At 50.3% G+C, this 23,920-nt stretch overlaps 1 protein-coding gene across 3 annotated transcripts in view; it reads right to left on the bottom strand.

The window, feature by feature from the left end:
- Nucleotides 1–23,920, bottom strand: part of ZNF423 (zinc finger protein 423) — a 312,753-nt gene that overhangs the window by 269,974 nt on the left and 18,859 nt on the right. Inside the window, exon 1 of one of the 3 annotated variants that reach the window (XM_054697044.1) lies at nt 1,529–1,547. The exons of the other annotated variants lie outside the window; for them this stretch is intronic. The gene's annotated coding sequence lies outside the window, so the exon portion shown is untranslated. Of the gene's footprint in view, nt 1–1,528; nt 1,548–23,920 lie in introns of those variants that run through there. 3 annotated transcript variants of the gene reach the window in all.

Below are 23,920 nucleotides of genomic sequence, written 5' to 3'. Positions count from 1 at the left end.
GTGGGTGACTGGGGGCTCTTTTATGTTGTGCCTGGTGCATTTGTTACAGGTATAACTGGAACATACCAGGTTAGCAGAGGAGAGGCTCCCCTTGGCTTCCCCTCCTGTCCTATGGGGGTGTCCACCCCAGATGAGCAATGCTTTGTAGGAAACTGGGAGACTGGAGTGGAGGGCAGTAGCGGGAAGCAAGGGCCCCACACCCCGGAGGTAACCCCAGACTTGTCCAGCCATCAATCCCCCTCAACAATGATACCTGGGAAATCTCAAGTTGGAGGAGCTGGCTACAGTTTTCTCAAAAAAAAAATACATGAAAATAAATACACAGGCAGTGAGAGCAAAAGCTTTAGCGTGAGAGTAGCTGTTCCCTGGGGCTCCAGAGGCTGCTGCTGCCTCCCTGGCAGCGCTCAGGACCCTTCACCAAGTGGCACATGCTAACGGGCACATGAAACTTCATCGTGAAAAGTTTACATTAAAAGTACCAAAAAAGCTGATTTGGCATCATAACCAGCCAGTGGGAGAGTGAGGGAAGGTGGGGGTGCAGGGTAGGGAGTGCTTCCTTCCATGGGGGAGCTGAGAGAACACGGTCTTTGTCTTCGTGCACAGCCAGAACTGCTCTGGAACTGGGCACAGGAACGCCAGCGGCCTCCAGGGAGGGGAGGTGGGTGACTGGGGACTTTTTTTATGCTGTGCTTGGTGCATTTGTTAGCAATACATTTTTTTCCTTAGGTTTATATGTATTCTACTTCAGTGCCCTGCCACAGCACCAGGCATGCATGCTGCACTCTGGGAAGCAGTGCCGGGCGGCAGTCCCTTGTTCCCTGGCCCCAGTAGGATACAGGACTGGGGACCCAGGGCCCCCAGTGCATAAGGAAGACTTTGCACTGGGTCTCACCTCCGTCCCTCTCCTCCTGGTGCCTTGGATGTTTCACTGTGTGAAGCCCAAGCCCACAGCCCAAAGGCAGACTGCTGGGCCATGGTCCACCTCACCCCTTGTCCATCTCGCACCCAGACCCTGGCCGACCTGAGCCATCCGACGTACCAGGGCAGCGTGACACTCGGGCAGGGGTACTGCACCCAGGCACCCACTGCCCCAGCCCCTGCTACCAGTCCCTGCTGTGTGCTAAGGAACTACTTCTCACCCATCAGGACCTTGCCCATGGAAATGCCCTGCCACGCCCCGGACACGACCCTGACTGCATGCTCAGCTCTTCTGAGAGAGGCAGCCTGGAGCACAGCAACACAGGAGACAAGGAGGTGGGGCCCTCCCCACAGAGGCAGTTGCCTGCAGGGAACACCCTCCAGCCTGCTCCACCAACAACTGGAGCCATCCTGGGATCTCAATTTCTCCTTCCTTTCGAAAATTCCATCAGCTCCCCTTTACTCCCTTGCCCCCCATGAACTCCCTTTTGGCCTGAGTTGTTCAGAGTTCATTTCTGTCATGAGTGATCACTGAAGCATGCTAGACAGGAAAACACGCGGTGGCTGAGACCAGGGGGTGGTTCCACCATTACCGCACCCAGAAACGCACCCAGGAAAGGCCAAGAGCTCTGTACGGAGAGGCCGGGGGTCCACACCCCTCCTATCCAGATAAACATCTTCAGAGGTGGAAGAGGCCACACTTGGGCTTCCCCAGAAGAAGCTGAAGGAAAAAAAAAACCCTCCTGAGTCAAGGACATTGGCAGGATTAACTGAACCCCCACCTCTTCCTCTGGAAACCCCGGAGGACTCAGGAAGCAACAACTCAAGGGAAGGAGTGGGGCTGTTTCCAGGGACTGGCTGAAGGATGCCGGGGCCAGCTGGGTCAGCACCACCAACGCCATGTTGAGGAGCCCAGACTTTGGGGAGAAATGCCCAGTGCCATGGTCACAACCCGGCCTCTGCAGCTGCGGAGCCTTGGACAGGCAGTGACACGTCACCTTTTCAGGCACAACCTGTAAAGTGGACATGGTTGCTCTGCTTCCCCAGGGGCTGCCATCAGGGCGAATGAAGTGCCAGCATGTCATGAATCCTGCTAAGTCACCCAAAAGTAGTGCAGGATCTGGAGGGCTGACAAGGAGAGAGGGGCGTTCCCTTTCTCAAGTGGGAACCTAAGGCTCCAGCCAAGCGTGCTCTGAGAACTACTGAAATGAACCCAAACTTCCAGGCCCTCCTAAACAACCAGATGATTAACTGGCTTGGTTGCAGTTTGATCCGGAGAGTTTTGCACATGCGCACGCACACACAGTTTATAGCTTGCCAGGCCGTACCCCACTGAACCCAGGAGCACGGTCCAAGACAGGGCTCTGAAGGAGGAAAGCCTGGAGTGAGAGCAGGGGCCAGCAAGAGGCCAGAGTCCCGGGAGAGTGGAGGGCCATGGAGAGGAAGGAGCAGGGAGAGGGGTGTCTCTAATGAAGCAGCCCCAGAGCACCGACCTCCCTCCACAGTAGGCATCTCTCCCAAGGTTCTCTGTCCTGCACATCTAGATGGGGATGCCCCTCACAGCTTCCCCAGCCCAGCCACCGCCCCCCCACCACCACGGTGGAGCTGCACATGCTCAGGGCCTGAGGGGCTTGCATGAACCAAGCCACACCTCAGCCATACGACCTTCAGCACTCACCAGCAGCGTCAGCACTGCCAAGTTACTCAACTTTCCAAACCCGGTTCCTCACCTGCAAAATGGGGGAGAGAACAGTGCTGCCCAGGCATGTAGCCATTATCATCACCAATGAAAGTAATATAGTCCCTTTCCTGCCCCTCCCAACAACTCTTCTGCAGGAGAAAAACAAGCCCCCTGGGCAGCAGTTGGATAAAGGCAGATTGTTTTTTAAGGCGCTCTCTCACCTTTCCATGAGAAGCTTAAGGCATGATCTAATTCACAAAAGAGATAAGAGGTGGGGGTCCAGCACCTCTCCCCTCAGACTCCTCCTGGTTGGTTCATCCAAGCACCATGGAAAACAGATGCTCCTGTCGAATGCCCCACTGGACAGACAGGGAAGCTGAGGCACAGAGAGGTGGTGTGGCTGGGGCAAAGTCACACAGCAAGCAGGAAGCAGGGCTGGACCAGGAGCTGCCATTGTCACAGCTCATTTAATCCTTGGAGGACTGGCAGTGCTTGAGGCCATTAAGCTGATATAAGGGTGTGAAGGGGGCTTGTTGTTATACAACAGGGAGCGATGGAGACTGTGGTAGCACCCAAGCCCATCCTTGTGCAGGAACTCAGGCCATTACCACCAGATCCTCCAATTACGTTGAAGAAAAGTTAGAAGTCTGGGTTTCTGTGCAAACTTTCCTGAGTTTTAAGTGCTACATTCTAATTCCAAACAAATTTTAATGCTGAGCAGTCAACACAACGAAATGATTCTGGATGCTGGATGGGGTCTTCAATTACCTGCTTGCAACCTCCATTTCAGTATTTCAGTAAAGGTCCTGAGTTTGTCTTCTGGCACTGAGTCAAAATGACAAGAGAGGTGCTTGGAAGGCATCTTTCCCCACAAGTCAGTGTCTTTCCCACGTAGTTCAAGTTCTACCATTAGCTATTCATTCCTCTAAATCACACAGTGGTCTCCTAGGATATTATTTTAAAAAGAAGATTCCAAAGAATTTATGGTAAGTGCCTCTTGTCTAGGAGAGACCTGGGCAACATTCCAGCCTTGGGAAGACAGAAATTAATAATAATAACAACAATAGCAATAACTAATCTATACTCAGCAATAACTGCTCAAGGCACTCCCCCAAGTTCTGAGGAACACAGTCAGCTGAGCGATTTCTGTGAGGGAAGAAAAGCACATGTCTATTTCAGATAAGAAGCTGCTAATATCCCCCCAAAACACCACCCCAAGCTGAGATCAGACACTTGGTGTCTTTCCAGAGAAGCATCCACCACATTTGTGATCTCAAAATAAGCCTGGCGTCTTCCAGGGACAAAACTTTCGGCTGCCAAATAGCTGGGGCTCCACTGGGGCTCGACTGGGGCTTGGGCCACCTGACGTTCTGGAGGGAAGGAGTGTGTGGCGTCCTGGCAGTGGGAGGGGAGGGCAGAGGGAGGCAGGAGAGAGTTTATCTCGTCACTTTTCCCTAAAATGCTGATCTTAGGTCTAGACAACAGAAAATATGCTGCTAAAATTACCACGAAGTCTTTCCCAAAAGGCATTTGGTTACATCTGATTTTAAAACACACTTGCAGAAGTCCACTCCCGGCCCATCCTGGACTTCCGATGAGGACTCTGGAAGGGACCGCCAAGATTATAAACTCAATCAAGAGAAGCAGAGGCTTGAAGAGGATTTCCCAGGAGTGGGGACCAGGAACTGGAGCACAGGTCTCCGACCCAACCAAGGATTTGGATCCCAGGGCCACAGGGCCTTAGCCTGAATGAGAAGAGCTGGGTGGAGTTTGGAAGGATTCACAGGTGGAGCTGTAGAATTGGAGAAAGGGTAATTAGAGAACAAGGGAAAATAAAGAAAAAACAAGAGCACCAATCCAGCCACTTAGCCCAGCAGCTGTCTCTGTACATGCAGTTTTACTCTACCTGTTCTTTGACCCTATTAGATAAGTAAGAAGCAAAGGAAGGCTATCATCATTTTATCAATGAAAAAACATGCTATCCAGAGACGTTAAGACACTAGCATAGCATCACACAGCTGGCAGTACCAAGTCTGCCAACCTCTCTAACCTCAATTTACAATCCCCCCTTGTCTGTGCTCCAGCACACTGGCCTTTTCTGAGCTTATCAAAGGGGCACAGAGTACTGTGCATGTCTATCAACACCAGCAACAGCCTGCCCCAGGCCCAGCCCACTATTGTCAGCAGTTACTCATAGTTCAGTCTTAGCTCTGTCACCCTTATTTCTGGGAAGCCTTCTGTTAATCTGAAACCCAAGTCCCCCACTCCGAGACACACTACTCCCAACTGAGTCGCATCCATCAATAGCCTACCTATGGCTGCACAGAAATCACCTAGAGACATTGTTAAAACTCTGATTCCTCAATTCCACTCTCAGAGACTTCTGATTCTGCAGATCTGAGTTGGGAGTTGAGAATATGCATTTCTAACAAGTTCCCAGATAATGCTGTTGCTGATCCTGTGCTATCCGATCCAGTACCCATAAGACTCATGTGGCTACTTTAATTATAATTAAATAAAATTATTAAATATTTCAAGCTCAATGGCCACTTGTGGCTAGTGGCTACCATATTGGACAGCTCAGATATAGAACATTTCCTTCCTTATCAAACACTCCACTGGACAGCATTGGTCTAGATTCCAGAGAGAGCACTTGATATTGCTGGGAATCACAAGTTCATCTGGGTGAGTCTTTGATGACTGCCATCTCTTCCACAAGACTATATACCACATGAGGACTATGAATCTTGTGCCCAGTTCATAGTCTTCAGCAAAAGGATGTTGGTTGATTGGATGGATGGATGGATGGATGGATGGATGGATGGATGGATGGAAAAATGTAATGGATGGACAGGTGGATGGATGATGGATGGACAGATGGGTGAATAATGAATGGGCAGATGGATGGATGATGGACAGATGGATGAGTGGACAGATGGATGGGTGATGGATGGAAGAGGGATGAATGATAAATGGACAGATGGATGGAGATAGGTCCATCCCCCATCTAACCCCACTCTGAGAGGATGACCCCTGTCAGTTGATCGAAAAGTGAAGCTTTACACGTTTACCTCTACTGATTGTCCTACTGAACGTGAGCCCTCAGTTCAATCAAAAGTCCCCGACCCCAATATGAGCAGCAGGACTCCCCCAGGTGCTAGATAACCTTATCCTGCCTAACTGAGCAAGCTGCATCGGAAAAGAAAGTCAATTCTCAGATGCTTTTACTATTTTGAGTTCTTGGATACCTAGCAAATAAGCTGACAATCTGCCTTTAATAGCTCCAGTTTTGAGCGTCTTCAAGACATTTCTTTCCAACTAAGTAACCCAAATAAATTTAGCGACTTTTTTTATAAGGAGAAATAATTAAAGAACAGATGGTGTTGCTTACTTTGAAATTTTTGCTCTAAAATAGATTTTGTGTGCACCTTGGTTGGAGTTCAACTCCCCCCTTCTCATCCGTGTGTCAGAAAAGCAGATCAGCTCACTAATTACCTGGCTGTCTTTTCCCTACAAGATCCCAATTTAAGAATCTCGTTTCATTCTAAGAAAATTAATTCAAAATGCCAAATAATTTAAAAATGTATTAAGATTCCCTTTAGACTAGAAAGCAAAAAAGGAGCTTTCATTTGTCTGCTAAAAATCACCTTGGGTAGTCGGATTGAAGTTTAGCGCTTAAGACTTGATCCCCAGAATTGAGCTTTTGGCAAAGCTATTGGTTCCATATGTCCACAAAATGTTTCATTGAAAATATATGTGCTTTTAAATTGGTCTCTGACCATTTCTATGCCACGGTCTCTAACCTCTCCAAGCATTTCCCAACCCTTGGAGCCTTGTTCTCCTCGGAAGCGAGGTTCTTTTATTTGCATTGGAGGTAACCTATTTCCAGCATGCCAAAACCTGTTCACTTTCAAAGCCACTTTTGGAAATTTTATAGCCTGAAATGGAATAAAATTTAAATTTAATAAAATTTGAGACCTGAACCAAAAAAAAAAAAAAAAAAAAAGAACTGGTTTAAAAGCCAGCTACCCAGACGTTGAGGAAAATAGTCTGAGAAAGCCCACAGGATGGAGGGGGAGAAACCAGACCATGGTTGGCCTGCCAAATGTCATTTGGGGCTGGTTTTAGAGAAGAACCAGAGCTGGGGATGCAACACAATTATTTAAATCCAGAAAGAAAAATGTTTGCTCCGAAATTTGGCAGGGCTGATGGCCGCCGCTTCTCCGTGTTTCAAACTGATTCCACACATGGGCGGAGGAAGCTCCCCAGCCAGAAGAGTCTGCAGACAAGGGAGTCACAGTGGGCTCTGAGGGGTGGTAGAAAGGTGGTGAGGGTTTTTTTATTGGATGAACTAAGAGTTTCACCCTAAGGCATGGTGGGGTAACAAGCCACGTTTTTCTTTAAACCACAGGTCATAACAAGAGGGGATTTTCTCTCTTCCTTTGTTTCTCTCTGTCTCTGCCTTTGTCCCTGGCTGGCAGCCCCCCTCTGCCCCTGTGCTCGCTCACTCTTTCCCTCCCCCTGGCTCCCCGTGTGTGAAGGCCTCGTCTGGCTGTCACTCAGACCCCTTTGTGGGCCCAGGGAAGGGGGCCAGGGCTCCACAGGCCTCAGGGTATTACAACCCCCCACAGCCCTCCTGCAACCTCTGAGTCCATGCTCAAAGGCGGGCTGTGAGATCTCTTTTGACACCCACAGAAGGACCTCTAGGGGATGTTGGTGGAGAAAACCAATCAGCACCCCGTCTTTCGTCTTCCGTCCCACTGGTGGAGAGAGCTGGGAAATAAGAAAGAGTTAAGATGGAATGCCCCAGCTGTCCCTGTTGACTTGCTGATAAATCAATTCCAACAAGAGCATGAGTAGAAACTCCAGGGTGTACAGGGGACAGCGCTAATTCGTGAAATTGCATTTGGGCTGAAGAGTCACTGGTATGCCTAAGTCACCCTTTCAGGAATTTTTGAAGACAAGTTAATTCAGGACAAGAGGTTGCTGCTCCCTCGTCCTGCCTGCTGCAAAGTCAGGTCCCACTGCAAGACACCAGTCTGGATCAGAAAGGACAAGGCCCACATTGTTAGTGAGAGTTGACTCTTCTAGCACCTTCCATCTCCTTGATCCCCCACCTCCCACCTCTCAGCCCAGTGCTCTCCCTGCCTCCTGCTCCTCCATTCACCTCTTTCTTCACATGGCTAAGAAGGGTCCGAGCCCTCCTCCTCCAGGAAGATTTCCTGGGAGAATAAGAACAGGGCTGTCTACCACAGGCTGTCAAGATGGTCTATCCTATAACATCCTCAAAGCAGCCCTCCAAGAGGAGATACCACTGCTACCCCCATTTAATAGCTGAGAAAACTGAGGCTCTGACTGGTAAAGTGACTTGTCCAGCTAGTCAGCTACAGAGACAGGATTTAACTGCCTTTCCTGATAGGTAAATGGATCCTCAACCTCCTGGGTGAACCACACCATGGATCTTTTGCCAGCAAAACATTGCCCTGGGGTGTGGCCCAAAAGGTCAGTAGAGGCAGCACTGAGTCATCCCCACTCTCATCAGGCCCCCCTGGTGACTCAGGACTGAGCAAAGCAGAGGCCCATGTGGGAGATGAGGTCTGCGATCGACCTTGAACTTAAGAGGCTGCAAGGCCTGACCAGCGTTGCTAATGGGCCAGGAGTAACCCGAGCCAGCCGTTTGGATGGGAGCTCAAGGCATTATGGCTGGCTGGCCTGGCGGCTGGCTGGCATCACTACCTCACATCTCCATTTCACAGGCCTCTGTTCAGCACAACCTTTTCTCATTCAACAACAAAGCAGTTCCCATTTATCAAGTGCTGACTAAGTGCCAGCACTCTGCTAAGCACTTTACACACATTATCTTGTTTAATCTTCACTACTGTGCAGAAAAATGGTGTTAATGCCATAGTCTAGGCAAGGAAACTGAGGTTCAGAGAGATCAAGGGGGTCCTCCAGGGCACCCAGCTAGTAAACCTGAAGCTGGTATTTGAACAGTTTCCTGACCACAGCCCTGAGCTGCCTTTGGAAGGAGATTCTTGGTTGAGGTTATGGGTGATTTGTTATCTTCTTTTCATTTTAATATGTTTTCAAAATGTTCTGCAACATTCCAAAGGGGAAAAAAGGTTGTAACTTGATAGGAAAAAAAAAAGAGAGAAAGGTTAGGGAAGAGTGTTAATATCATTATGGTAAATGGAAAAACTTCACACACACACACACACACAAGCACGGGTATGCATATGCATGTGCGTGTGTGCACAAACAAACACACATGCACACACAGTTTTCAATCTGTGGTTTATTGGGGGTTTTGTGATTGTCAAAAATTAAAAAACCAAAAGGCTAACTTTTCTCATTCAAGGCTTAGATAATCAGCTTCAAACCTGGGCAAAATGCTCCAGACACAAACTCTTCCTGATCACGCCTCACAGTTACCCAAGAGGCTTCTGAGCCCAAAGGAAGGCACTGGAGCCTCCTTCATAGATATTGGAGTCCCCCTCTCACAGGGCTCACACAGCAGGGACCATGTCCACTGTCACCGGACCTGCAAGTGGCAAAGCCAGCTTTCCCACCCAGACCAGCCTGCTCCCAAAGTGCAGTCACTGCATCCTAAAGAAAGGCTGGCCCTGAGGTCCTGGGCCAGGGGAGCACTAGAAGAAATGCCACAGGGTACTTGCGGTGGGTGAAGGTCTCTCAAGTCCTGAGCCCTGGTCAGGAGCTCAGGGAGGCAAAAGCACTGGGCAGGGAGCCCTGGGTTCCGCCAGCGCGCAAGGATCAACCTGTAACGTCCCTTCACCTCCCCAGGCTTTCTAGACCTCAGGTCTCAGCTATTTCTGCAAAACGGGGCTTTTCTGGATCTCCCTCCCAGAAGGAAACTTGACTCCTTGCTTTCTCTGTCTGTACCCCACCTCTCTGACAAATACTGGGCTACTTAAAAACCATTCTAGGATGACCCATAGCAGGGGCTTTAAGAATCCACCAGGCTGGCACCCTCACCCATGGCAGCTGCCCTCCTCCTGGATGGGAAAGAAACACGTGGGTAGGTTTTTAAGGCTCGAAATAAAGTTTAAATATTACGTGGAAATTACTAAACAAATCAAATCACTGTTAAGTGGATGTCATGGGCTTCCTCTAGACAATACGTTTAATGAAGATTATTGTCCTCCTGGTTATAGTTTTAGATTTGCATTTTATTATCAGAGAACCACTTATGCATTACTCCAGGATTTTCATTAGGTAAATAAATTTTTATGTGGATTTCATTATATTCCCTTGGCTGAAATCCTGATCACTTAACAGCAAGAATGCTGTTCCTACATCCTGTGTGTCAATCAGGATGTAACTGTTTCCTCTGGTTGTTGAAAAGTACTTTTTAAAAAATCTAGTGTTGATGGCAAAAGGAAGAGGGAAGGGGTCAGAACTCAGAGTCAAGTTTATGTGCAGTTCTCTCCCTGAAACATTCTACTTAGGTAGATGTAATCCTTTCACAGGCAACATTTATATTGAATGTTTCTATATAAAATTTATATAGGATATAAATTGTTTTCTATAAACTGTGTAAACATGCTTTCTCTATAAAGGCTCTATCAATTCCTGGTGACTTCTCCACCCTGCTTCGGTCACTCAGATATAAGCTAATCAATAGTACGGGACCAATGGTGCCGAGGAGTAGGCCAGTACCTGGGAAATAAAGCTGAAAGAAAAAAGCTTGGGGAAGAAGCAGGAAGGAAGAGAGTGGAGGGAGACATTCCTGGAACCACAGCCATCAGCAGGGGAAAAAAATCTTTTCTAAGAAGTCTAATATGAAGCAATTAAGCTAATTGGAATCTAGATTGTGCCGGTGCCTCCGGAAACTTGAGACCAGGGGAATCTCCTTGCTGGGAAAAAATCACACCTCAATATGAATGAGTGAGGGAGTGAATGAATGAAGCAGCTAAAGGCCAACCCTAGCATCCAGATCTGATCCACTGTGCCCAAAAGACACAGGTGGTTCCAGGTGTCCCTTCTCTAAGGCCCAACAAGATTCCAGAAGAACTCGCTAATAATAAAATCTCCTGCTTGTTACAAAGGGCTGCGGCATGTTGGGAGGGCTGGGCTAAGCCACGTGTACAGAAGGCCTCCGCCACTGCTCCTTCCAGCCCCAGGGACTAATAGAAAACTGTCCTTCCAAGATGCCTTTCCTGAGCGCACATACAGAAGCAAACATCTCCAAACAGCCCAGGGAAAAACAGCAGCAGGGGTCACACAGCAAGTCATTGAGGGGAAGAAGAATGAGTAAGGAAATTGCACTTCGTGAGGATGCCCTAAATGCCTTCACATGGGTTTTCATGAGAATGTTCTGATGCATCTTAAATCTTAACTTCTGCCCAGGAACAGGATTCAAATGCTGAGGTCCCACTATCAGCTCTGTCCCTGATTAACTGTGTGACTGACTCTCAGATTCTCAATTATAATAATGACAATGACTTCACAGAGTTGTGAGATTAAAAGAATGAACGCAGAATGGGAGAAAATGTTGACAAGATCAGAATATAGGAAACCCCTAAAACTCAACAAAAAACAAACCACCCTATTTAAAACTGGACCATTTTGTCAAAGAAGATACGCACGTGGCCAATAAGCACATGAGAAGATGCATATCACCAGTCACTAGGGAAAATGCAAATAAAACTAGTGAACGCCACTTCACACCCACTAGCATGGCTACTAGCAAAAAATAACAAAGTTTGGTGAGGATGTCAGAAATTGGAACCCTTGTACACTGTGGGTGGAAATACAAAATGGTACAGCCACTATAGAAAACAGGATGGCAGTTCCTTAAAAATAAAAAATAGAGCCACTGTATTAAAAAAAAAAAAAAAAAAACAGCAATTCTACTTCTGGGTGTATATTTCAAAGAATTGAAAACAGGGTCCCAAAGAGATACTTGTATACTCGTGCTCACCAGCATAAGTCACAGTAGCCAAGAAGCAAAATATCCCAACTGTCCAAGGGCCAATGAATGAACAAAATGTGATATATACCTGCAGCAGAATATTAGTCAGCCTTAAAAAGGAAGAAAATTAAGACACATGCTGCAACAGAGATGAACCTTGAGGATATTATGCTAAGTAAAATAAGCCAATCACAAGAGGACAATACTGGGCCTCCCTGATGGCGCAGGGATTAAGTCTCAGTGCTATCAAATTATCGCCAGCAACTGCAGCCTGAGTTCCATCCCCCGCCAGGGAGCTACCCACATGGCGTAGCAGACCTCTCCTGTCTCTCCCGCTGGTCCCCTCAGCAGTGTATTTCAGTAGATCCACCTGTTCTGCTCCCCCCTGTGTCTCTGGTGGGCCCTCTCACCTACTGCACCTCTGGCCTACACTCCAGTTCTTGCATGCATTAATAAATAAAATAAATCTTTAAAAAAAAAAAAAAGACAATAGTACATTGTACTCCACTTCTTATGAAGCCTTAGAGTACTCAAAATCCTGGAGACAGAAAGCAGAGTGGCAGTTCCCAGCAGCTGGGTGCAGGAGGGAATGCGGTTCGTGTTTAATGAGTAGAGTTTCAGTTTTACAAGATGAAAAGAACTGAGGAAATAGATGGTGTTACGGCCACACGACCGCATGATTATTTAATACCACTGAAATGTACACAAAAATGGTTAAGATAGTACATTTTTATGTCATGTGTATTTTACCACAATAACAAAAAAAAAAATGAAGAGAACTGAACCAAGAGTCCTTATGTCCAGGCCTGGACACAGTAAGGACTCACACGTCCCCTTTACAACTGAATGTTGTCTACACAAAACCATCAGCCCCCCAGTGGTTCACTTTTCAACAGTTTTTTCAGCTGTTGACAACTTTCCAAAACTACCCAAACTCCAACTTCAAGAGTTTTAGGGGCACAACAAAACCTTTACCTTCAACCCCAAAAGTCACCCATGATACTGTCAGGACTTGATAAGCATTTCCTCATGGCCTTGGCTGGCCTTGGAGAAAGACAGCAGGAAAGGGAACCAAGGAAGATGATGAAATGAAGATCCTGACAAGAGGGTCCCCAAATGTAACAGTGGTCTTCCTCAGGGAGAAGTTTGGGGTGCTTTTATTTTCCCCTCTGTACTTTAGTGTATTACTCTCACTGTCTGCAATTGAGTGACCCGTTGCAAAATGTTAAAGCCTTTTCAGGGGCTCCCTGGTGGCACAAGGGGTTAAGACGCAACCTATGAAGCTGTCCGCAGCCTCTGCAGCAAGAGTTCGATCCCCGGCCAGGTAGCAACCCACATGGCGTGGCAGACCTCTCCTGACTTGCCCACTGCTCTTCTCAGCAGAGTACTTCGGTCAGTCTACCTATTCTGTTCCCCACTCTGTCTCTGGTGAATCCTCTCACCCCTGACACCTCTGGCCTACACCCCAGCTCTTGTATGCATAAATAAATAAATCTTAAAAAAAAAAAAAAAAGACTTCATTCTGGGAAATAAAGGAAATAAAAGTGAAAACTGGCAAGCAACTCATAATAATAAAAAAGTGATTCAATTTCCCTGCCCCCCAACCAGCTCTACCAGGTCAACATCCACGTCCCCCAATCGCTGCTCAGCTCTAGGCACACAGGTCACCACTCAGACACCCACACTCTTCTGCTCAGGGCCTTTGCACGTGCTGCCTGGAAAGTCAGCTCCCCCATATCTTCAAAGTCACCTCCTCGGTGAGACCAACCCAATCTAACCCTGCACCTTCCCAGCCTGGCTCCCCACACCTCTTGTTCCTTGCTTTCCCCCTTCACCCTTAACTTGTTTACTGTCTCCCCACCGAGACTTGGGCTCCAGGGGCGCAGGGACTGTTGATGCTCCACTCACGGCTACAGCGAGAACCCCTCTGGCGCGCATCAGATGCTCAGTGACAGTGGACTGCATGAATGAATGGACGTCAACAAGAATGATTATTCTTGGCCATTTGGCAGCATCAAGAATTTCCCTTTTTCACGCTCTCTTAGTAAGCCTAGTGCAACTGCTGAAAAAGCTTGACAGAAACACGTTGACTCTTCTCTGATTCAGACTTTAATTCAGAGTAGCCTCCTGCCCACGGACATTAACATGAACACCATGGATGGCCTGTCTCCAGGGTCCTGACCCCACACTCCAAGTCCGGGGCATTTTTCTTGAAGAGCATTTATCACTCAATCAAGCCACCCACCCTGCCAACCCTGGTGAACACCACTTACAAGAGGCTCGCCATCACTGCTGAAAATCTCACTTGTCCTCAAATATCTCCTGTTTATCTTGGGAACAGTCTACATGAATAGTCCGTTTGTTGGAAGAACATAATATTTTCCTTGGCTTTTAGGCAGCAGTCTGGCAAATGAGCTTTCCCCATGTAACTTTCTGAGGGCTTTATGCAAGCAGTTAATTAGAATTATACAGACATGTTTATAGAAGTTTAAATGAAGCATAGTTTGAGTTTGTGAAAATATATATAATTACTCACACCGACACTTCCCACTGAAAAAGAAAAGGCAACATAAGCAAAATCCCTAAAAGCAACAGCAGGCGCTAGCAAACCCTCCACCAGCTTCAATGGTTCCACTTTGGGGGCCTTGGGGAGACTGAGTGCTGTTGGGGAACCCACAGCCACACCACCTAACACTTTGCTCATTAGGTTAACACTGCAGCCGGAGCATTCCTGAAAGGGTCCCCAGGCCGGGCGGGCGGCAGGCAGGCCGCTGTACCCGGGTCCGCACGCCGCGTCCCGCCTGCGCACGGGTCTAGGCCATAATTTGTCGTGCAACCAGCTATGCAGAAGAGGTCGGGAAGCCAGGGAGGTTCCTTCTCGACCATAAAGGAGGAACCTGAGCTTTCTGAATTGAATGATGTTTTTTGGCAGCCTCAGACCCAAATTAGGGTGAGCTTTGTGCTGTCTTGTCTGTGACCTTCAGGTCCCTTCCTCATCTGGTTCCACCCACAGCCCCCCTCCATCTGTGCCTGGGCTTGTCTTTCCTCTGCCCCTCCCCTGGCCCACGTGGGGGTGTCCTACCACCCACCTCCTGTGCCCCATCCATGTGGAATCTAACTATTCCAATCCAATAATTCCTCAAAATTATTCTGATTCCTGGTCTTCCAAAGAATTCTTGTAAAAGAGCACACCTCTGTCTAGAATGATCAGCTGGCTCATGTGCCAGCTCAGCGACTACTTTCCCAGGAGTGGGATGGACTGGACACCCCTGAAATGGGATGACTCTGTTGCTCACAGGCAGAGGGAGTATCTGGCAGTGAAAAAGAATTGTCCTCAGGGCAAAGTGGACAGATCTACAAGAGCAAGGGTCAGGTTCAGAGGTCCAGATGTTCCGGTGTTCATCCATGCTGCCCGCTGGCTTCAGCCACTGGGACAACCAGCCAGACAGATTGACCCACAGCTCCCATTCCCAGCCTACCCCATAGGCCTATCACATGCCAGGGACTTTCCAAACCCCTTCTCCTCCCCTCTGGCCCTTTCTTGGAGTCCTAGGGACACAGGAGTGGACAAGTAAAATCTGGTCCTGTCCAGATAGAGCTGGGAGTCTAGTGCAGAAGGAAGACTGTAAACAAGTAAATACATAAATAAATTCCTACCAAGAAAAACTAATATGATATTCAAAAAGAGAGAGCACACAACTAAAAGCAGTTGGTCCACTTTGGGGGAAAGGTGGTCTTGAAAGGAGACACTGAACCTGAATCCAGAAGGGCAGAGGCTAGCTGGGCAGGCAGAGAAGAGTGAGTCAGAGAGAGGATAATGATGTGGAACCGTGGAACCCTGGAACACGAGGTAAGGAAAGAGGGACTCGGAAGATCAGATGGGAAATGCAATCATGAGCTGGGGGAGGTGTTCCAGAACCCTGCCTGGGAAGAGACACAGGCACTGACACAGGCTTGCTGGTCCCCAAAGAGCATTAGATACCTCCCTAGAACCCTTTCCACCCATTTCTTTCAACCCAACTAAAATTTTGTTCAGATATCCCCAGAGGACACTAAACCCAAGGGAAACTGGGGCTCTCCAGAGTCCCAGAAATGATGCTTCATACTTTCTCCTGTGATTGGTCTAGGATGTTGGGGACGGGGTGGGGGTGTTGGGGGGTGGACATTCTCACCTATCAGACACGAGGGAGGGAACTACAGGGCCATTAGGAAAGGCATCTTTTCTCTAAGGGAGCTTCTCTCTCCTGGTCTTCGGACATTGATGTGTGGGAGTGATGTCTGGCACCACAGCAGTCATTTCTTCACCACAAGGAGACAAATCTGATGCCAAGAGTCAATGCACTGTGGGCCTCCCCGGTGGCGCAGCAGTTGAGCGCTGGGTTGCGAAGCTGCCCGCAGCCTCTGTAGCACCGGTTCGATCCCTGGCCACCGGGCAAGGGTCCCACATGGCCGCAGACCTCTCCTGCCGCCCGCTGCTCCCCTCAGCAGTGTACTTTGTCAGTCTGCCTGCTCTGCTCTCCCCTCTGGCTCTGATGAATTCTCTCACCCTCCTGCACTTCTGACTGTACCCAGTGCTTGTATAAATAAATAAATCTTTAAAAAAAAAAAAAAAAAAAGAGTCAATGCACTGAGCAGGCAATGCATAAAGATGGCAGGCACCCGAGTCCCCCCTGACAGTGCTAACTACTCAACTTAGTACTGCGTAGTCACACTCCCTCTAGACCTATATCCTAAGAGAGATTATATTCCCTTATGCTTGAGCGGCTTGGAACAACTGATTGCATGCCTTGCAGCCCAAAGCATTCCAACTAACACGATCCCTTGTCAGCCAGTCACGTCAACAAAACCAAAAGCCTTAGCCATTTATTATTTAATCAATTATTTAAATTAGAAAATAGCCTTCATATTCTGTTTATTCCTTTGTTATCTTTATCTTAGCTGTATTTTTCTAGTTCAATAATTAATAAAACTACATTGATGAAGGGGAAAAAAAAAAACAAAAGTCTGACCTAGCTGCTTGCTCTTCCTCTTTCCAGAAGACCCTTTAGGTTTCTCTGTGCCACTCCCTGCCAAAAGGAGCCCCAACCAGTCAGAGATGCAATCTTCTCCCTGGGGAAATTTCACAACCTGAGAATCTTGCAGGGATGTGGGGGACAGTGGGGGTGGGGGATGGAGACTGTGCCCAGAGCAGTCAAATGGTCAAAATGCAGGTCATAAAAGGTAGGGGAGGGAGAGAAGGTAAGTAAGAGTTATGCTTAATGTTACCATCCAGTAATAAAGAGTTAAAGAAACCTCAAAATGCCTGAATCGCGTGCCTATTCTAATAAGTAGAGGTTAATGATCATAATCAAAGTTTTCTTCGCTCATTTTATCTCTGTGATATCTTTAGGTGCTAAGCACATTTTCTCTATTTTATAGTTGGAGAAACTGAAAACACAGAGTCACAGACAGCAGAGTGGGCTCAGGAGCCATGGGTTCAAATCCTGGCCCCTCCATTCACCAGCTGTGTGACACTGGGCCTCCGAGTCTCTGTTTCCTCATCTATAAAATAGGGATAATATGACTGTCATTTAGCTATTGTAGGGATAACACAATACACTATATAGAGAGCACGGATCTGGAGGATCTGCCGCCAGGGCTGTCCAGGACATAGGTCTGGAGACATTCTGGAATATATGGGAGCGAATCACAAGGGATACCCAAGGTGTCCGGGCTACAGGGCAGAGCTCTCTCTGTAGGGTGAGGTTTCATGTGCTTGCTTTATTGCTTCTGACTTTTCCTCCTACAAAGCGGAGATGACACAGAAGCAGCCAGATATCAAAGGGCTCTAGTTATGAGGCCTGGTCATCTGGGAGTGTGAGATAGGCTCAAATCCCTTAGCTCCAATTCAACTCCAGCCTGACCCTTTGTCAAACTATTCCCCTACAGGTATTACTTAGGTGCACTCAACATGTGATTTCAAATGTGTGAGAATCAGCCAAAAAGTCATTTGGGCCAAGCCTGCTGACCAAGCTGGGCGATGCTGCTTGAACCTACAAAACAGGCTGAGATCATGAAACACTTGTCTTCTGGGACCAGGAGGCTCTAAAGGGGGGCGCTGAGGAGGAGGTCAGGAATGTTCCGAGCTACGGCAAGCTCCTGGGAATATGGGTGTGATCTCCCAAAGTGAGATCACTACTTTTCCAGATCTCTGCCCCAGCCGATGTGGACATCAGAAGGCTGGAACCCATGGCCCCTGGGACAGAACCAGAGGGCCCAGGGGAAGCTCCACAAGTAAGTGGGGTCTGGACTGGGTTCCAGGGGGAATGGTCAGTCTAAGGAGGCAGAAGCAGGCACCTCCTAACAGCTCAGAGCAGGGCATCCACAGAGTGACCCCATAATCACTGAGCCTCAAGCCTGCAGGACACTAGGTAAACAGACCCACTGCCATGAGGATCCTAAATCCCCAGGGCCCAGGCAGTGCACCAAGTGCTTTGCTGGCACAGGGAAACTGTGATGAACATACCACACCTGCTGGGGCAGCAGCCACCCCCCACCGCCAGCACAATTGCCAGGCAGGATTGGGGGCTTAGCAGTCCCAGATCTGCCCATTTGTTACTGGAGGGAAGAAATCTGAATGAATTTCTCTGCAAAATCTCCAGATTTTTAAGATGTTGGCTTCTTCTAAACACAGCATAGCCCAATCAAAACATATCTGTGGGCAATACTGGGCCTAAGGCCACAAGTTTGCAAAAGAGACTGGAAGAGCACCCTAAAGGGGTAGATGCTCTCTGATCTGCAGCCTCCTCTCCTGGCATCTCTGCCCCTGTGAACCTCCTATGAGCCCAATTGGAATGGGATTTGCACACCCAGGCCTCAGTTACCTCTGCCTTCACAAGCCACACCCACCGCCCAGGAAACACCTCTCCTCCCAGAGCACGCTCACACTTGGCTCTTCCTGGAGCCTGAGTTTCCTCCCCCAAACAGGATGGATTTCCGTATGGAGGAAAGGCCGGAGCATGCGCACCCAGCTCCAGCCCCTGGTATTTATACAGTTTCATAAACTGCAAGAGATTGTTTTGTTTCATAAGAACAATCACTATGCAAATGAAACCTCCAGCTAATACAAACAGGGCTGTTAAATTCACTTGCCAATGCTGATGAAAAGAAACCCAGCCTGGCCCTGACCAAGCGCTCTAAGAAAATGTTTAATCACAAAATACATTTGAGTGTGGAAATTAGGCAAATATGAAAAGATGCCCTGACTTCACTCCCTGAGCCCTCCACCCCCCTCTTACCCCCTCCTTTATTCAGCAAGACAATGATGATGGAATGAAAGGGTTCCCAAAGGACGGACAGATGTCAAGACTCAAGGAGGAAAAGACCAAAATGCAGAGATTAGGGAAACACAGGTTCCCAAATTTGTACGGGTCCCTCAAGGCCCTCCTACCCCATTTTTGACAATTTCTTTTTGGTGGGGTTGAGGGGAGGGTAGAGGGAGAGAATGTGCAGGGGCTCAGGAGGGCTGGGCCAGTGGGCATGCAGGGAGGGCATGCAGAAGGGCGTGTGTGGAAATTCCAGGCCAGCCCATGGCTGCCACAGTTGGCAGGGCTAGAAGCCAGGACACATCCCTGTGTTCTGAGGGGTGCTCACATGGGGCCAGGTCCCTGGACCAGAGGAGTAGGAATCCAGATGGGGCAGTTCCCAGCTCCGGGCAGCCTGGGGCCTGTCATGGGGCTGGGGACAGGCTCGGCTGAGGACCCAGGCAACATCCAAGCAGGACAGAGTGGACAAGGGACTCAAGCAGAATCTTTTTTTTTTTTTTTAATGATTTATTTATCTATCCATACAAGAACCGGGGTACAGGCCAGACGCACAGGAGGGTGAGAGAATTCACTAGAGACAGAGGGGGAACAGAACAGGCAGACTGACGAAATACACTGTTTAGGGGAGCAGCGGGCGAGACAGGAGAGGTCTGCCGCGCCATGTGGGACCCTCGCCATCAGCAGGGATCAAACTGGCACTGCAGAGGCTGCAGACAGCTTCACAGCAGGGCGCTCAACCACCTGAGCCACCAGGGGAGGCCCTCAGGCAGAATCTTGACTCATCAGAGGACCATTCAGTAGTACCAGAAGACCCAGTCAAAATGGATTCAAGATAACTCCAGTCAAAATGGATTACAGAATGTCAGAGTGAAGACAAATCTTCTCACAAATTTGCCTGGGTTCAAACCCCCGTGTTTCCACCATGTACAGTCTGTGTGACCTAAAGCGAGTTACTTTCCCTTTGAGGGCCTCAGTTACCTCATCTGGGATGAAGAAACATGCCTCTCGACACTGTCATGACAATACAATGAGATCATGAAAGTAAACTGTGTAGCTGGGACCTTGGAACATAATAGATGCTCAATAAAGCTTAGCTATCAGATTCCAATTCCTTGGTGCACAAATAAGATCCAGAGAGGGTTGATGGATTTCCTGGAATCACAGATTAAGTGAAGGCACAGACCTGACCCCAGCTCCAGTCTGTCCAGCAGATTTAGGGAAAGAAAAGGTGGAGGCCTGGGGCCTACGCATGCCTAAGGCCCCTCCAGGAAGTGCACTCAGCAAGGAGGAGGTGGTAGGAGGGACCTCTGAAGCAGCAGTTCCTGGGGCTGGGGGAAATCAGAGCCTGGCCCTGGCAGGGCCTCCCAGGGGCCCAGGCAGGGGCAGCTGTCCAGAACTGTCTGTCCATGGAGGGGGCAGGGAGGCTGCCACTCGGAGCACGCCGTGTGCCAGTCCCTGGGGCCAGGCCTGCTCGGCCTGCTGGCTCCATCCAGAGCCCGCCCCTAGGGATGCTGGGGGAGGCAGCCAGGATCAGAGCTGCTGCTGCAACTCCCCTCCCCCAGCAACAGGGGACTAAAGTGGGTCAAGGAGGAAGGAGGGGGCCCAGGAGGGCTGGGGGAGGGGCCCAAGGAGCTCACAAGGCACCCAGAGGGAGGGGGCCAGGGGAGGATGCCTGGAAAAGCAAAACCATGTGTGCGGTGGGCCTTGGGGGCCAGGACAGAGCAGCAGAGGGGCTGCTCAGGACTTGAGGGTTCTCAAAATCATCTCAGAGTTAACTCCAAGGGCCCTTGGTCCTGTCTGCTGCCCCCAGGGGATAAATCCCCTTCTTCAACCCCAACCTAGCAGTCCCTCCCAAAGCCCCCTCACCCACCAGTCTCCAGCCAAGGGGTCTGTGAGGAGCACACCCAGTCAGCTTCAGCCTTCTGGCTGAGACCTGGAGGTAGGCCCAGCTTGGCCCAGCTGCCCAGCCAGGAGGTGCAAGGAAGAAGCTGGGAGAAGAGATCTAGCTGACCCCATCCTGGACCCGGGTTTAGCAGGACTATGACAGCGCCAGGCCAAATCAGGCCCCAGTCACCAAGGAGAACAGTTAGGAGTGAGCCCCATGTACCCCCAGGGGTGTCCTTGGGGAGGCTAGTGAAAAATTAAAGGGTAGGGGGAGCAGGAAATGCCAAAGAGTACTGTTAGCCTGGCAAAAGGGAAAGCCAGGCCCCTAGGGAGCAGGGACTGGGGGTCCACAGCTTGACCCAAGGGGACAGGAACTGGCAGGCAGCTTCCACCCCTGGCTGGCCCTGGCCCAGTCATGGGCTTGTCTCCCAGCTCCCCCACCCTGCATGGCCCAAAAAAAAAAAAAAAAAAAAAAAAAAAGGAAGCAACCACCCAGGCAACTCGATATGGTCCAGAAACCTCCAGGGTCCCTGGGTTCCAGGAAGCCAGCACAGGAGGGGGTGGAGCAGGGAATGCAGAGGGTCCAGTGCCCAGGGAGAGGGATTTCAGGAGGGAGGAGAGGAACTGCTGCTCCAGGCCTTTTGGCCAGGATGGAAGGGCAGACTGGAAACCAGAGCCCGGGAGGAACACGCGGCCTCGGGTGGAAACTGAAGCTCCTGGGAACACACTGAGGGGGAAGAAGACACAGGCTCACAGGTCAGACCCTGGGCCTAATGGGCAGTCAGAGCAGAAACAGACAGAGGCCAGAGGACAGGGCCCTTTAAATCTCTGAGTCCCTCAGCAAGGCCACACACCACCAACCACGGCATCCAAATTCCTGGGCTGAGCCAGCAGGACTCTTGGGAACTTGGGGGGGAGGGCGGATAGACAGGAGGGCTCCCCACACAAATGCAGCAAGCAAGCATCTCCCACCTCCCACCTAGCAGAACAGAGAGACTGGTCTGGTTGGGTGGTGCAGTTCCCAAGAAACCCAGAGGCAGGCACAGTCCTGTGCACCCCACACCCCAAAGTCCCAAGGACCTGACCTCTTCCCGACATCCCAACTTGTCCAAGATGCTTCCCTTCAGGAGCAGGCCTGGGCAGGCAGGAGGGAGTGAAAGGTAGTGGGAGGGAAGGGACCAGGCCACCTTTGTCCTGGAGGGGGGTTGAGGGGTGGGGGACTGTGGCATTACCAGCCTCAGCGTTCATAACTGTTTACAGATCTGTCTCCAGCCAGGCAGGACCTCCTGAGGAAGGGAGCCGCCTGCCTGTTCCCCAGGCACGTAGGAGGTGACTCTGGGAGTGACTCCGGCAGGGTCAGGGAGCTTGGCTGTGACCTCTACCCTTGGATTCAGACTGACCACAGAAGTTTCCTTACCTGTAGGATAGTGCATATAGAGGTACCAAGCTCACAGGACTGTCCGGGGATGCATGAGAAAAGGTGTACAAAGCAGCGGTCAGCCGCAATAAATATTATCAGTGAATACACGCTGCCCTTCCTGCCGCCCCAGTGGCCAGGTCGAACCTGTGTCCCCGGAGAGGAACAGACTGGGAACTCTCCTAACAAAAACAAGGCAAGAGATGCCCACAGACTTAGACAGGCCCAGCCTCACCCTATGCTGCAACCTGGAACCTAAGACAAGTCTTACTCCCCAGGCAAGTCCGGGTATTTGGAGGCTCTGAAGACAAGAACACCAGAATAAAGCCCACTCAGATACCTGATTCACACTGAACTGATGCTGGAGCATCAGTGCCAGGAGTTTGGGGGGAGCTGTTTTCGTATTGGCCTGATGGAGATTGATAGGGTGAGAACAACATCAACTCTCCTTCCACTGCCAACCCACGTAGCACAGAGGGGACCCCAGACCCTGGCCCACAAGGGTCTACAGACCAAGGCACCTGTCCAAGGACACGGGGACCTGAGAAACGAGCAGCCCTTTCACTCATCACTGTGCACCCAGCAACAGCCTACGGTGCGGCTGAGACTCAGGGAATGAATAAAGTCAGGAAGTCTCCATCCAGTGAATGAATGACTGAATTTTAACTGGCTAATTCAGAATCATTGCTCAGATCTTCTAATTTCTTGGAATGCAAATACACTCACAATGGCACTGCTCTGCCTGATACCCCACACTGCCCGCCTGGATGCCATGCAGGCGCAGAGCATGCTTCCGGGGGCCAGAGTGCCTGTGTCCAAATCCTGTCTAGTCCTAGGTGTGGGGCGCCACCCTGTGCCTCAGTTTCCTCCCCTGTAAAATGGGGACAGTAACAGAACCTATCTCCTGTGGTTGCTGTGAAGTTTAAATAAATGAATCGTGTGGAGAGCTCAGAAGTAATCAATGACTTTATTATCCTTATTACTAGTACAACCTCAAGGATGGCCCATGCAGTGTCAACTGCCCTCCCCCAGCCCTGCCCCCAAAGCTAAGGGCCAATCAGTGCTCAAGACCCCAGAGGGCTCCCCACCAGGCACACATCTGGCCAGCGGGGCCGCAGCCCACCCACAGGCGGGCCCCCAGCTGCGGGCTAGACGCCGCCACCGCGTCCAGCCCGCCCCCGCCCCTGCCCCCGGCCCCGGGCCTGGGACTCAGGAGTCCTGCGGACGCCGGCTGGGCCAGGCCGGCCCCAGACTCCGAGGGGCGGGCGGCGGGGGCGGCCCGCGGTGCTGAACAAGCCCCGGCCCCACCCGGGCAGCGCGAGCGAGCGCCGCAGCCCGAGCCTTCCCAGCCAGCCCCCCGCCGCGGCCGCTTTGTGCCCAAACCCTGGCCTGAGTTATTGCGCCGCAGCCATGGAGCCCTCCGGGGCGGGGGCGGCCCGACGCGTTCCCAGGACGGCTGCCTCAAAGGGGCCCTGGGGGCGCGCGGCGGGGCTGGCAGACGAGGGCCCGGGAGGGGCCACGTTCCCAAGTCCCCGAACGGCCGCCGCTCGCTGTGGATTACTGGGTGGGAAGAGCCCCAAGGCGCCCTTCCCTCCACCCCTTCACCCCCTTAAATCCCTCCCGGTCCCTAGCTCGTGTCCCTGGATCCCAAATCATACCGCACAACTCTGCAGATGGATCCCAGGAAGGTCTAGAACCCCCCAAATCCCACCCGTCCTGGAAATCACCCTCTCCCCACCCGACCAGCCTTGGGTTACAGCCCTGGCTTGGAAAAGAGTTGGATT

Source organism: Talpa occidentalis, unplaced genomic scaffold (genome assembly GCF_014898055.3).
Source record: "Talpa occidentalis isolate TD23 unplaced genomic scaffold, MPIMG_talOcc4v2.1 talOcc4.17, whole genome shotgun sequence".
NCBI classification, from domain to species: Eukaryota; Metazoa; Chordata; class Mammalia; order Eulipotyphla; family Talpidae; genus Talpa; species Talpa occidentalis.
The sequence above is the reverse complement of the archived record's forward strand: the minus strand, read 5'-3'. Positions and strand labels throughout refer to the sequence as shown.